Raw genomic sequence first — 15,663 nt, 5'->3', positions numbered from 1 at the left:
ATTCAGCAAATATATTGTCCACACAGAGAAAATTGTCCACCGCAGCCAACGTATCAGGCGGGTAGAAGTGAACTCTTCGAGGAGTCGCGTTTCCCTTAAAAACTCTCCAGCCAAATGGTGATGTCCCTTTAAATTTACAATCCTGTCACACCAGTCATCACAAGCTTGAATGTGTTGTGTCAGATCCTCTATCCAAGCAGTTTTCTGCTCCTGTCACTGTGACTCATTTCTATTATACACCAGAGAGAGGGAGAGAATGTCCTGCAAGTCTATTTATAAATCTCAGCCCATCTCCCCATCACTCACTGAAACATTGTTGGTGCAGAGGGGTGATTAAGCAACACATATTTCTCCCTGTACCTTTCTGCCAACTGAAATGTGTCCATTATAATGAGAACGGATAATGTGCCACATAAGTACAGTGCCTGGCATGTGATCCTTGGCACATTTATACACAGAGGCACCCTCAGAAAAGGTGGCAAATACCATGGCACTATTTTGGACGGAGAGGGCCTGAGGCTTAATTGCGACAGGCCTTTCCCCACAATATATGTGTGAGTGACAGGAGACACAGACGGAGACACGGGAGAGACAGACGGGGAGAGAGAGACAGACAGACAGACATGGGAGAGACAGACGCAGATATTAAAACGTACTCTTGTTTTAGATGGAGTGTGACTTAAAAGCAAAGTAATTAATTGTTTCATTGACTAGTAATGTGGTGAATAGTTACTAATAGACCCCGAACTCATTCATAACACCTGCAAGAATAACTTGCAGTTATAGCTTTCCCTCCAGTGGCACATGTGGACTATCATGCAATGTGAAACAGGGTGATTTTAACTCTCCCTGATCGCAGGATCAGTTAAAATGGAGCAGCTCCATTTCCTGCTCCATTCCCGTCAATCGGCCGTTTTAACGCCACTCATCTTGGCTTTTAACGAGTCTCCCGCTGGACTCCTCGATCACATCATAACCCCTGAAATTTAACCCACTTCTGAGCAGGGAGGCCACCCCACAGGGGGAAGTGGCCTGCCTCTGCCACCAGGCAGGCCTGGCTCGAGGTGGCAGAGGAGGTCACCAGCACCACCAACATATCGCCCACCTGCATACAAGTGCAGGAGGCGCTAAAATGACGTCAGTAGGTCAGCCAAAGTGAGTACACTTACTCATTCCCCCACACTCCATCTGCCACATCACCGCCCATCACCGCCCACACCTCCTGCACAGCCAACACTACTCTGTCACATCACCCCTCACACCCACTCAAACCTCATCCTCATCTTACCTGCACCTACTCACCTCGCCAGTACTCATCCCGCCACTACCACTCAACACAATCCTCATACAATATCATGGCTCTATCTCATACTCATCCTCTCGTGCATCTCTTTCACGGTCAGCCTCACTCAACCTGCCACTACCTGTGCTGCAGCCACAGGGCATGCATCACAGATGTGCAGTAGGCAGCGTAAGGCAAACGTGTCGTGAGCATGAAGGGGATGCACAAGGGTGTTTGAGGGTTTGTCACGGTTGTTACTTATATTTAATTTCTGAGCAACTCACATCACATATTATATTGGCACCACTGCTGCCATGTCTTCGCGAATCTTGTCTGGTTTGTGCAATAATGCCCTTTCCTGAGGATCACTATGAAGACCCACAACTGATGCCACCCATTGTGTCACTGCAGAGTGGGTGTAGGTGTATTTGCAGGGCTCTTTTGTGCAGTCGGCTGAGAGACGTCGGCGATGTCCCTGGTTGTACCTTGGAAGGATGCGGAGGACAAGTTGTTGAGGGCAGTGGTGACTTTGACAGCGACAGGTAAGAAGATGGTGCTCGGGCCAGCCGGGAGCAGCTTGGCATGAAGGAGGCTGCAGATGTCCACGACTACATGTCGAGTGACTCTGAGCCTCCGTGTGCACTGCTGCTCAGTGAGGTCCAGGAAGCTGAGCCTCGGTCTGTGGACCCTGTGGCGAGGGTAGTGCCCTCTGCGACGCATCTCTCTCTGCGGTTGCCCTCCCTCCTGCTGTACAGGTGGATGTGTCACAGCGCACTGTTGTGGAGCTCCACGTGTCAGAGGTGGATGGCGAGGCTGGTGATGCTGTTCGCCCTCCGAGGAGGTCATGACTGCAGCTACGGCGGCCCCCATCCGGAAGATGTACATCTGAGGGGGTCCGCAAGGTAGGTACATATCTCTGGACCCCGGGGTAAGTGTGCAAGTTGGTGACTTTGGTTGTCAGGAGGAGGGTGGTGGAGGCCAAACTTTGTCCCAAGTGACTGAGTGGCCTCCTGCAATGGGTGAGGGTCTCCCCCCACCCACCTGTCAAATGGACCTTTGCAGCTACCACAGGCTGACAGCTGCAACAGGTCCATTTGAACTGGGAGTGTTTCCCCCAGTGTGGGAAACAGTCCCAGTTTCCTTTAAAATCCCACCCCTTCTCACATAATCCCTTAATCAGGTCAGTTAATGACCTGAACAAGCAAAATAAATACATTCAAGTGGCATCCCCTTGGCTATAATTGCCTGCGGGATTCCCACCAGCGGGGGCTGCGCGCGCATGCCGGCGCGTCAGTGGGGAACCCGGAAGTGCGTGCGTTCGAGGCGGGCTCCGGTCCCACTCCGCGATTTCCCGATTTTCAGAGCCCCCCGCCAGGAACGCACCTGATAGCGGTGCTAAAATGCTGCCCATTATATACAAGATGGGTAAAAAGAGTTAAGATACAGATTAGCCATGATCGAAATGAATGGCAGAACAGAATCGCGGGAATGAATGATCCACTCCTGAGGGTGAGCGTGCAGTTCAATGGGCCTTTACTCTCACTTGATTCAGTTCTATGGGCGCCTACATTCACAGGGGTACAGTTCCATGGACCCTGACAGTCACTGGGGTACAGTTCCATGGACCCTGACAGTCACTGGGGTACAGTTCCATGGACCCTGACAGTCACTGGGGTACAGTTCCATGGACCCTGACAGTCACTGGGGTGCAGTTCCATGGACCCTGACAGTCACTGGGGTGCAGTTCCATGGACCCTGACAGTCACTGGGGTACAATTCCATGGACCCTGACAGTCACTGGGGTGCAGTTCCATGGACCCTGACAGTCACTGGGGTACAGTTCCATGGACCCTGACAGTCACTGGGGTGCAGTTCCATGGACCCTGACAGTCACTGGGGTGCAGTTCCATGGACCCTGACAGTCACTGGGGTACAGTTCCATGGAGCCTGACAGTCACTGGGGTGCAGTTCCATGGACCCTGACAGTCACTGGGGTACAGTTCCATGGACCCTGACAGTCACTGGGGTACAGTTCCATGGACCCTGACAGTCACTGGGGTACAGTTCCATGGACCCTGACAGTCCATGGGGTACAGTTCCATGGACCCTGACAGTCACTGGGGTACAGTTCCATGGACCCTGACAGTCACTGGGGTACAGTTCCATGGACCCTGACAGTCACTGGGGTACAGTTCCATGGACCCTGACAGTCACTGGGGTACAGTTCCATGGACCCTGACAGTCACTGGGGTGCAGTTCCATGGACCCTGACAGTCACTGGGGTACAGTTCCATGGACCCTGACAGTCACTGGGGTGCAGTTCCATGGACCCTGACAGTTACTGGGGTGCAGTTCCATGGACCCTGACAGTCACTGGGGTGCAGTTCCATGGACCCTGACAGTCACTGGGGTGCAGTTCCATGGACCCTGACAGTCACTGGGGTGCAGTTCCATGGACCCTGACAGTCACTGGGGTGCAGTTCCATGGACCCTGACAGTCACTGGGGTACAGTTCCATGGACCCTGACAGTCACTGGGGTGCAGTTCCATGGACCCTGACAGTCACTGGGGTGCAGTTCCATGGACCCTGACAGTCACTGGGGTGCAGTTCCATGGACCCTGACAGTCACTGGGGTGCAGTTCCATGGACCCTGACAGTCACTGGGGTGCAGTTCCATGGACCCTGACAGTCACTGGGGTACAGTTCCGTGCACCCTGACAGTCACTGGGGTACAGTTCCGTGCACCCTGACAGTCACTGGGGTACAGTTCCGTGCACCCTGACTCTCACTGGGGTACAGTTCCGTGCACCCTGACAGTCACTGGGGTACAGTTCCGTGCACCCTGACTCTCACTGGGGTACAGTTCCGTGCACCCTGACTCTCACTGGGGTACAGTTCCGTGCACCCTGACTCTCACTGGGGTACAGTTCCGTGCACCCTGACTCTCACTGGGGTACAGTTCCGTGCACCCTGACTCTCACTGGGGTACAGTTCCGTGCACCCTGACTCTCACTGGGGTACAGTTCCGTGCACCCTGACTCTCACTGGGGTACAGTTCCGTGCACCCTGACTCTCACTGGGGTACAGTTCCGTGCACCCTGACTCTCACTGGGGTACAGTTCCGTGCACCCTGACTCTCACTGGGGTACAGTTCCGTGCACCCTGACTCTCACTGGGGTACAGTTCCGTGCACCCTGACTCTCACTGGGGTACAGTTCCGTGCACCCTGACTCTCACTGGGGTACAGTTCCGTGCACCCTGACTCTCACTGGGGTACAGTTCCGTGCACCCTGACTCTCACTGGGGTACAGTTCCGTGCACCCTGACTCTCACTGGGGTACAGTTCCGTGCACCCTGACTCTCACTGGGGTACAGTTCCGTGCACCCTGACTCTCACTGGGATACAGTTCCACGGACGCTGACACTAATAATGACATACCATGGATGAATAAAGAGATAAGATCAGAATTGAAACTCAAGAAAAAGGCATATACTCAGCACCTGGTCAATAAAGAAGAGGATGACAAAAGGGAATACGAAGAGGTTAGGAAATAAGTAAACAAAAAACCTGTTCGGAAGGCAAAGAGGAATTACAAAATTAAATTATCAAAAAATACTTTTTAAAAAGTAAAGTATTCTACAGACACATAAATAACAAAAGGAAAATCATGATAGGGGTAGGGCCACTAAGGGATGCACAAGGTAAACTCACAGGTAACGGCAGAAATGTGGAATCATTACTTTGCCTCAATATTGACACTAACGAGATGGATGAGACATTAGAAGCAGAAATCAAAAAAGTTGTAAAGACATTTATGATAGAAAAGGGGAGATAATTGATAAACGAGTCAAACATAGAAAAGAATAGAAGGATATGCTGATAGGGTTAGATGAAGTACCTGAACTATCTCCTCCTTGAAGGCCTCCCTTTGCTCTTTAACTGTTTTACCTGATAATCTTTGTTCCCATTCCATAAGGGCCAGATCCCTTTTCAACTCACTGAAATTAACCCTCTTCCGATTAAGTATCTTCAACTTTCATTGTCCTTGTACTTTTCCATAATTACTCTAAACCTAATCATATTGTGTTCACTGTTTCCAAAACACTCTCCCATTGAAACTTGCCCCACTTCATTCCCCAGAACTAGATCCAGCACTGCTTTCTTCCTCGATAGGCTGGAAACATAATGATCAAGAACCTCAGACATTGACAAAAGCTTAAACTATCCCAGCAGCTCAATCTAATACAGCACCTCCAACTAACCCAGTAACTTAAGCTAAAACTGCACTTGCAGCAAATAGATTACCTCAAACTAAAGCTGCCGCCCTCAGTAATCCAGCACCTCAACATAATCTAATACCTCAAGCAAAAACAGTACCTCAGACCAGCCCAGAACCTCAAAATAACCTAATACTTCAAAATAATACAGCCTCCAAACTAATCCAACACTTGAAGCTAACCTAGCACCTCAAGTTAGTCCAGCACCTTAACCAAACCTAGCTCTTCAAGTAGTACAGTACCTCTAACTGGCCCAGCACCTCAAGCTAATCCAGCACCTCAAGCAAATACCATGTATCTCTGAAACTGACCACAGCACCCTGAAACTGACTCTGGTACTGCAAACTGTGTTCAGGGACCATAACTGAGGCAGTGTTCAATGACTGACTATCCCATCTCCCCAAATGAGTCAGCATCCTGAAGCTGTCCACAATACGCCCCAAACCGATCACATCATCTGCAAAAAAAACACAATACCCAGAAACTGACCCAGTCCCCACACACTTACCTCACCATCCACACATTGATCAAACACCCAAAGCTAACAATGGCATCACACGTTGGGCTTCTGCCTCCTGTAAAATGATAACTGCACTGTCACAGCAAACCACAGCATCTGTAAATGGACCTTAAACAGTGCACATTACCCCAATACTGAGCAGAGAAACCCCAAACCACAACACCCACAAACTGACACAGAACAACAAACATAGACAGCGATCTCTGATGACTCAACATGCCCAGACTGATGCCAACACTGAGGGATTGTAGAAACCCCTGACGCTCAGCCTTCGGTGTCAGCCTCGTCATGTGGGTTCATTCTGGGTTCGAGATATGTTTCGTGCATTGAATATTTTTAGGCTGATGAATCAGTGTAAGACTTTGGTTCAATCTTGGATTCTGGGCTTGTTTTCAGTTTCAACACAAATTTGGGTTCTTGGCTTTTCTTTATGTTTATAATTCATTTTACATGAGTTGGTCACTTTAGAATTGGGATTGGTTCAGGGTCCCAGTTCAGTTTTATATTCTGGGTTAGTTTGGTCAATTTGAGATTCTGTGTTGTTTTGAGTTTCTGGTTCAGTATCTGGTTGTAACATACTGCACTCAAACTGACCACAAGAGCTCCAATTAACTCAGGACCCTCAAGACTAACATTCTCCACACATCCAAAAACACCCAGCACTGCAAAATATTCCATAGGACCCCGGCAAAGACTGATACTCACAGACTGATCTCAATGATCCCTAACATTACATCATATCTTAAAAACAGCAGAAGAGCCTGAAACGAACTACAGAACGAACAAGTGAACCAGTGGAGTCAGCTAGGGTTCTGGGCCAGGTCGGGTTTCCAGGTCTGCTTGGTGTTTCGGGTCTGCTTCGGGTTTGCTGTATTTTAATATTCTGAGTCCGTTTAGGATAATGGATCAGTTTAGGGTTTCGATCAGCCTGTGATTCTGAGTTGGTTGCAGTTTTGCTTTGGTTCCGGATTCCAGGTCGGTTTAGGATTCTGGAACAGTTTAACGTTTTTCCACTCTGAGAGGGAAATCCAGAGGACCGGAGCTCTTGGATTGACTCGAGTTCCTTTGGAGCTGTAACAATTTAGGCTACGGAAAGTGTCAGTATGAGGGTCTGGGTCAGTTTATGTTTCTGTACAGGTTTAGGGTTTTATGTCGATTTGGGGCTTTGGATCACTGGGTTTTGGGACGTTTAGGGTATCCAGTCATTTCAATTTACATTTTCATTTGGGGCTTAATGTGAGTTTGGAATTGTGGGTTACTTTGTAGTTATGTTGAATGTAAGATTCTGGGTCATTTTAAGGTTCTGACTCAGTATTCCGTTGATGGTCAGTTTAGGTACCTGTCACTTTTGGGATTCTGGATCAGTTTCGGGTTCCAGGTCAGTTTCAGTTTCTGGGTCACCAGGGGTTCGTGAGCTGATTTAGGGTTTTGTGCAGCTTAGTGTTTTTGGTCTCTAAAGTACTTTGGATCAGAGGGTCTCAAGAAGGGCAAAGGAATCTTGTTCATTGAGAGTTCTGTGCATGTTCAGGATTCCAGGGCACTTTTAAGTTCCAGATCAAGTTGAGGTTGTTCAGAAGTTTGGGCGTTCATGTTCAGTTCAGTTTAGTTTGGGTTCAGGTAGGGTTTGTGTCTCTGGGTCATTTTACAGTTCCTGGTTTATTTGAGGTTTGTATGTGAGTTTAGGGTCTTCCAGTGTTGGGCACCGTGTTGTTTCGGTTTGAGGATCAGATTGAGAGTTGTTGCTTATTTTGTTCAGAGTCATTGTTGGGTTCTGGTTAAGTTTAGGTTTGTGACTCGCTCTGGTTCTGCTTCAGTTTGGGGAAATGGTTCAGCGTCTGATTAAGGGTTAGTTTGGGGATTTAGGTCAAGTTATGTTTCAGTGTCAGTTTTGGATTGTATCATTGTATGTTTGCCTTGTCGTGCAAGTGTCTACAAAAGATTGGGGTTCTGGGTCACTTTGTAATTCTGGTCAGTTTAGGTTTCAGGTCCAGTTTGGAAATCTTCAATATCATTTCCACCTCAATATTTATCTAGTTAATCTTCACAGCTTTAATTGAGGATTTATTCCACATTTTTTTTTAAGTACAAAATATCAACTTTATTCTCAGTAATAATACATACAGAGACACTGGAAAAACCTGTTTTTCATTTTGAACATCTCCCCACAGGGAGGTGCACCGTTCCCAGAGACACTGCAATACTGGGTCGATGCGTGGAGTGGACGGAGCAAGCCCCTATTCCATCTCCCTGTTCCAAAAATCAAATTAATATACGGTCCCCAGATAGGGGACGTATCAGATATTAAACTGATAAGAACAGATTTTTTTCTCAAAAAATATACTTTATTCATAAAATTTGTAACAATACATGCAATACAGTTGTCATATCACATTTCAAACATACACAATACAGAATATACTTTTTGCAAGATACATAAAGTACAGTTCCATTATGATTCCAACAATACAGTTACACATTGTTCATAATTACAGTTCATGACACTCTAGGGTGCCTTATTGCATTACAATCAATAAGCTTATTGATTACAGATTCATTACAGGTACATTACATTTCATTACATAAATTTGTATTTTACATTCTGCCCGAGGTGGGTTTTCCCTGATTGCAGCCCGTCGGTTCACAATTGCGGGAGAGCTCTAAACGATAGCCTTTCCCCACAGAGCCTTTGCGGCAGCCGCACCCAGCTTCAGTGCATCCCTGAGCACGTGGACCTGGACCTTGGAATGTGCCAGTCTGCAACACTCGGTCGAGGACAGCTCCTTGCGCTGGAAGACCAGCAAATTTCGGGCAGACCAAAAGGCGTATTTCACCGAGTTGATGGTCTTTCAGCAGCAGTTGATATCTGTCTCGGAGTGCTGCCCTGGTAACAGCCCATAAAGCACAGAATCATGTGTTACTGAACTGCTCCCTTGTGGGAGAAACGAGAAACAGTTTAAAAATAAGGGGTCTCCCATTTAAGACGGAGATGAGGAGAAATTTTTCTCTCAGAGGGTCGTGAGTCTGTGGAACTCCCTTCTCCAGAGAGCAGCGGAGGCAGGGTCATTGAATATTTTTATGGCTAAGTTATATCGATTCCTGATTAACAAGGGAGTCAAAGGTTATCGTAGGTACACGGGAAAGTAGGGTTGTGGTCACAATCAGATCAGCCATGATCTTATCAAATGGCAGAGCAGGCTCGAGGGGCTGAATGGCCTACTCCTGCTCTTAATTCATATGTATGAACCTGGACAGATACCACTGCATCTCTCTCCAGATCTTCTTTGCAAAGGGACATTCCAGGAGGAGATGGGTGACGGTCTCGTCCCCATCGCAACTTCCTTGGGGACAGCGCACGGTGGCACTGAGAGGTCGGAAGTGCATGAAGGATCTGGCGGGAAGGGCCCTTCTCACCACCAGCTAAGCTACGTCTTGGTGCTTGTTTGAAAGCACTGGCGATGAGGTGTTCTGTCAAATGACTTTGGCAGAAAGCCTCATCGCTGCACAATGGGGGACTCCTTCCAATCGAACACGAAGGATTGTTAATGTTGTATCCACATCACGTACTTCTGTGCCCCAATAGTTTGTTGTGACACACAATCCATTTCTCTTGTTGTATTTTATACTATTACCGTGCGCGTTTCTGTTCTTATGGAGGTGTCTGTGGGTTCCTGTGGGCTTGATGTTGGTAATTTCAGCCTCGAATGCCTGTGTTTGAATACAGCCCACACTGACAGGAGGTAAATCTGTTTCACCTGCTGCTTGTAAGGATCCCACATTAAATCAGTCTGGGCAGCATCAATCCATTCCTTACTGGGAATGGGCCCACTGCAAAAATTGTATTTAATTAATGATTTCACTCAGATAAGATCAGAGCAGGTGGAGTCAGGACAAAGAGCAGAATTTATAGCAAGCTGGGTGCAAAACAGAAAACAGAGAGTAAGTGTTAAAGGTCGTTACTCAGACTGGCAAAAGGTCTGAGTGGTGAATCACAGGGATTGGTGCTGGGACCACTGTTCTTCACCATTTATATAAACGATTTGGACTTGGGAATTGGAAGTATAATTTCAAAATTTGCGGACAACACCAAACTGGGGGGTATAGTTAATACTGAGGAGGAGTGCGACACAATACAGGAAGATATAAATAAATTTGCACAATGGGCGTGTAACTGGCAAATGAATCTCAATATAGATAAGTGTGAGGTTTTAAATTATGATGGGAAGAATAAGTGGGCCACTGCTTCAATAATGGGGTAAAGGAGCAGAGGCGTCTCGGGGTACAGATACACAAATCACTAAAAGTAATGACACAGGTTAATAAGGCCATTAAAAAAGCAAACCAACACTGGGGTTCATTTCCAGAGGAATAGAATTGAAAAGCAGAGAAGTTATGTTAAACTTATACAGAACCTTGATAAGACCACACTTGGAGTACTGTGAACAGTTCTGGTCTCCATATTATAAAAAGAATATAGAGGCACTCTATAGAGTAGGTGAAAAAAAGATTTACGAGGATGATACCAAAACCGAGAGGTTATACTTAACAGGAAAGATTGAACAGGCTGGGGCTGTTTTCTCCAGAAAAGAGAAGACTGAGAGGTGACCTGATGGAGATCTTTCAGATCATGAGAGGGTTTGATAGAGGAGTCGTAGAGAAGATATTTCCATTTGCGGGGGAGACCAGAACTAGGGGCCATAAATATAAGATAGTCACTAATAAATCCAATAGGGAATTCAGGAGAAACCTATTTACCCAGAGAGTGATTAGAATGTGGAACTCGCTGCCACAAGGAGTAGTTGAGGCGAATAGCAGAGATGCATTTAAGGAGAAGCTCGATCAGCAGATGAGGGAGAGAAGAATAGAAGAATATGCTGATAGGGTTAGATGAAGCAGGGAGGGAGGGGGCTTGTGTGGAGCATAAACACCGGCATAGACCTGTTGTGGGGAATGGCCTATTTCTGTGCCGGACATTCTATGTAAGATAGGCTGCAGCATGGCTGGTGTTAAAAGTGAATCAGTGTCAAACTGGTGAAAATGTCGGTGGTATTGGGGTGTTGGGGCCGCATCACCTTCCTTAGAATTAATAATAATAGGAACAAAACTTCACTCATTTAATCTTCTAATATGCAGAGCATATCTTTGCTTCGTTCGTGAATAATGAACCTAGGCCCTGTGAGTACAATTGCAACTGACTGTCCATAAAGTTTAATGGAAACTGAGCAACTTGTGTTGATGTATCACCAGCCTGAAAATATAGGGCTCGATTTTAAAAGTAAAGAACAGGTGGGTTGGGGGCGGGGGTGCATTGAAAATTGCCACCATTTCAGACCCGCCTCCTACCCGCCCATTTCCCGTTTTCACAGGGGCGGGCGACCAACCCACTCCCAGGGGGCGGGTCGGGCCTCATAACCTTTCAAGGAGGCTTCAGGCATCCATTTTTTACTAATTCCCGATTTCCACCCTGGGTGGCCAGGATTCCTGGGCCTTCTGTTTTACTCCTCGTGAAAGGAGGTGAGAAGGCCCGAGAGTAACAGGCAGGTGCCGAGAAAGGCACAGCTTGTGGGCCCTGAGGAGCAGGAGTGCTTCCCCCAGGCCCAACAAGCCTACCTGCACCGACACCCCTCCCCCGATCCCAGACCCCCGACCCCGATCGTCCCCCTCCGAACCCCGACATTCCCCTCAATGATCGCTGACCCCTGCAATGACCCCCGATCCCATCCCACATGACTTGCGACCCCCGTGCCCACCTATGCCCATCCATGCCCCGTGCTCACCCGTGCCCCCCATCCATGCAAACAAAGACTTACCTGAAGACGTCCTCTCCCTGGCTGGTTTCCCGTCCCATTGAGACGAGCCTGTCAATCAACTGGTCAGTCAGACGGGAAACAAAAAAAATAAAAGATGTCCTTCCGTCAAAATCTTAAGGATGTTACGGAAACCCGTACTAATGGGTTTCCTGACCTCAACTTGACCCCCGCCCCTTTCCCGGCTCCGTTTTAAAATCACCCTCATAATCTCTGAACATCAACCATGGAGTGGAGTGAACAAATAGGTGGCAGCTGCAGTTAAAGGCAGAGAAATGGAATACATAGAGAGAGATGGGTAGGGAGAGGGAGGGATGTGGAGAGACAGAGCAATGGAATATACAGAGAGAGGGAGGGTGGATAAAGAAAGGGAGCAACTTAAACAGAGAGGGGTGGACGGCAGACAGAGAGATCCAGGAACGGGGCAAAATGAGGGGATTGTGTAGAAAACGTGTCAGCAAAATTGCAGAGAACAGAGCCAGGCACAGAGAGAAAGTGGATAGGGACAGAGTGGGAGGGAAGAGAGCGGGTAAAGAGTGATTGATGGGGATGATAGAGAGGGATGAAAAGGAAGTGAGAGAGTGAGGGGTAAGGAAACAGTGAGGTGGACTCAGAGGTGAGAACTCGGTTGGGAGAGAATGGGAGATGGGGAGCAAGGTCGGGAGGGGTGCGGATCGAGTGAAAGGGACAGGGAGGAAGAGAGATACACTAGTGTGCAAGGAGTTGGAGGCAAATAAGCAGGGCAGCAGGAATAGTGAGATAGGCAATGGGAGATAGAGAGGGATGAAGACAGATACAGACCGTGTCAGAGAGAGAGATAGAGACTCGAACGGGAAGGTGGGAGACAGAGAGACAGGCTCACGGACAGCTGTGTTCATGCTGCAGGTCAGCCATTCTTTAAGATGATCTCAGCTATTTAGATTCACAGATTATTCATTTAATGGAAATTTCTTACAGTAAAGAGAGAGCAGGTCCCCAGTGACACCAGGACCAGAGTTTTATTAACACAGCACATGGAGATTTCTTACACAGTCCAACCCCTTACTGGCAAAGTCACACATTGTACAAAATGGATCCAACAAACTCCTGAAATTTGTCACTTAGTTACAAAGAGGGTTATTCATATATCAGTGATAACGCCCTTTGTACAACTTGCTGTCTACAGGAACTGAGCTAACTTGAGCCATGTTTATTTTTAAAAAAAATCTATGTCCCTGACCCCGTCTCCCCGTGCGTCCCTGACCCCGTCTCCCCGTGCGTCCCTGACCCTGTATTTGGCGTTTTCCCCTTTCACTCTTTCTGACTGAAACTTGTCTGATGAGTGGTAACACTGTCATACAAGGTACTTTCTGAATCCTCACTGCCTGTCTGTACAATTCACCTTCTCCCCCTAACCTCTGTGGTGTTGCCGTGGATTTCTTCCAAACACACATTGGCCTCACCCCTTCCTGCTTTGTCAACATCTCTTCCTTTGAGCATTATCTCTGGACTCCTCCTCTTCGATCACCTCCCTGCCGATCCCCATACCCCGCCCTCCCATTGCTCCACTGATCAGATCTCATTGACTTCCATTGGTTTCCTGACCCTCAACACATTCCCTATAAGTCCCTCCAAGGTTTGCCTGTCCGACCTCTGCAAACGCCTCCATCTCCATGTCCCACACTCTTTGATCCTCCAACACTGGCCTTCTGTGCATTCACTCATTCCTCGGTTCCCCTTCTGCGGCAGTGCCTCCAGCTAACCCGGCTTTACTCTCTGTTAATCCCTTCTGAGTGACGGAAACTTCATCTACTCCTGTGAAATTCCTCCATCAACTATTCTAACTGAGTCATTGGCCTGATTTTTAAAAAAAAGACTTAACGTCTGTTTTGAAACATCAACAGACCTTCTGCGCCTGGATGCTTCCGTGTTTCATGTCTACAAGGAGTGTGAGAGGTTGCAGCCCCTGTTCCACTATTTAAAGGGGCTGCTCCACAACTTCTGGCTGCGTTTCAGTCCCACGCTCCTCATCTTTGGCCACCGGGTGAGGAGGAGGGCGGGTCAGTCGGAGGATCTCCTCGTGGGCCTGTCCAAGGTGGCCATCCACAGGTCCAGGTTAGACGGGGCCCGTGGGGGCGGTCGCTCCAACTGTCGGCCTCTCTTCCCCGGATTTCTCCGCGCCTGGGTGGCCCTGGAGATGGAGCACGCGGTGTCTGCCGGTTCGCTTGGGGCTTTCCGCGACCGGGGGGCACCGCAGGGGCTGGAGTGCATCCTGGACCGATATAATAAAATTTAAATTTGACACTTATTTTGGGTTGTTTGGTTTTTCTGCACAGGAACACACCCTAAACCCCGCTTCTTGTGAAAGGGGGGCCTAAAAACACAAAAAAAATCAAAAAAAATCAAGCGTCATTCTGACTGCACTTCCAGTAAACACTTCAGAACTGAGCTGAGTGGAGGTCTGAGCAGAGCAAAACGACAGCCCTTGCCTGCCTCCTGAATCCGGGAGAAGGCAGAAAAAAAAACCATCAGTGATTCCCAGACTATTGAGGACCAACGGCTGTTAAAATATCACAGACAGAGTTACAGGAATGTTTTAAGGGGGCCCAGAAATAGTTAAAAAAGAGAGAATTAACCCCACATATGCTGTAGGCGGGGCTCGATTATTAGTCCGGTCCGGTGGAAACTAATATCCAGTCGCTAATTCACAGCCCTTCCTCCGGACAATTACATTTCGGGTCAGACTCCCTGAGGACGTTTTTAAAAAATGATCTGAATACAGGAACATGTTTTGATAATGTTACTGTCTGTTGCTTTTGCTCATTTTTTGTCGGCTGCTGTAAAATTAAATTTTGATCTAACTTTTGAGAAGAAATGTGTTTGAAGGAGATATCGATGGCCCTGATGCTGAGTCCCTTTGGTAAATTGAGGTGATAATTGTGATCTGGAATTGAGTTGTGATGTTGGGAAGTCAGTTCCAGCTTCACTTCAGCCGTTTTCCTCATTTGACCAATTTACCAATTAGAGTAAACGGATATTTAATCACATTGAGCAGCTCCTCTCTGAACTTACTCTGGGTCACTGTGTAAATGGCCGTGTTCGTGCAGGAACTCAGAAGCTGAAGCAGAATTCCCGCTTGTTCGAAGGTTGCAAAAGGGTTAAACAAAGATCGGCGGTTAAAGACACCTGAAATTCGATAATATAAAAAATATACGACCGTTGTCATCCAGAGCAGGATAAAACTGGCGGATATGGCAAAAAGTAAAACGATGGACCTTCTGCGGTTCTTCATCTCAGGGTCCTTGTCATTCTCACCATTGCTGAGGTCCCGGAGGCTCCTTCGGGCCCGACTGGCCACTGAAATGCGTCTGACGGTGAGAGCATTAAACAATAAAATCAAACAGAATGGAAGCAACGGGGTTAACAGCTGTTCAATCCAAGAAAATGCGATCCATGCGGGTCGAATATAAAACTGTGATGATACACGACAACCCCGTGGTATATTGTTAACAGTACGGTAATGATCATACACGAAGGGCCGGGGAATGTTCTTTAAACCGAACAGCGCGCTCAAAGTCACGATAATCACAAGTGAAGTTTTCTCAGTGCAATATTTTGTTTTCAGCTTCTGACAACTAATGGCTACAAAACGATCAAAGGTAAAAGCGACCGTTAACCAAACAGAACTGTCTGTGGCAGTCGGAGCCAGGAAGAGAATGAATCTGCAAACACGAGTGTAGAACAGGAAAGTGTCCCCCCAATAAAGATGAGCAATCCGATATAAGATCACATTACAGAC

The 15,663-nt window shown here is 47.6% G+C and overlaps 1 protein-coding gene and 1 pseudogene across 1 annotated transcript in view; one reads left to right on the top strand and one right to left on the bottom strand.

Annotated features, from left to right (window-relative positions):
• The window catches only part of LOC137309990 (zona pellucida sperm-binding protein 3-like), a 41,349-nt gene that overhangs the window by 13,946 nt on the left and 11,740 nt on the right, over positions 1-15,663 (top strand). The gene's annotated exons all lie outside the window — the stretch shown is intronic.
• On the bottom strand, positions 8,249-8,420 carry LOC137310001 (U2 spliceosomal RNA; annotated as a pseudogene).

Source organism: Heptranchias perlo, unplaced genomic scaffold (assembly GCF_035084215.1).
Source record: "Heptranchias perlo isolate sHepPer1 unplaced genomic scaffold, sHepPer1.hap1 HAP1_SCAFFOLD_199, whole genome shotgun sequence".
Taxonomy (NCBI): domain Eukaryota; kingdom Metazoa; phylum Chordata; class Chondrichthyes; order Hexanchiformes; family Hexanchidae; genus Heptranchias; species Heptranchias perlo.
Note: the sequence above shows the minus strand (reverse complement) of the source record. Positions and strands in the feature narration are given on the sequence as shown.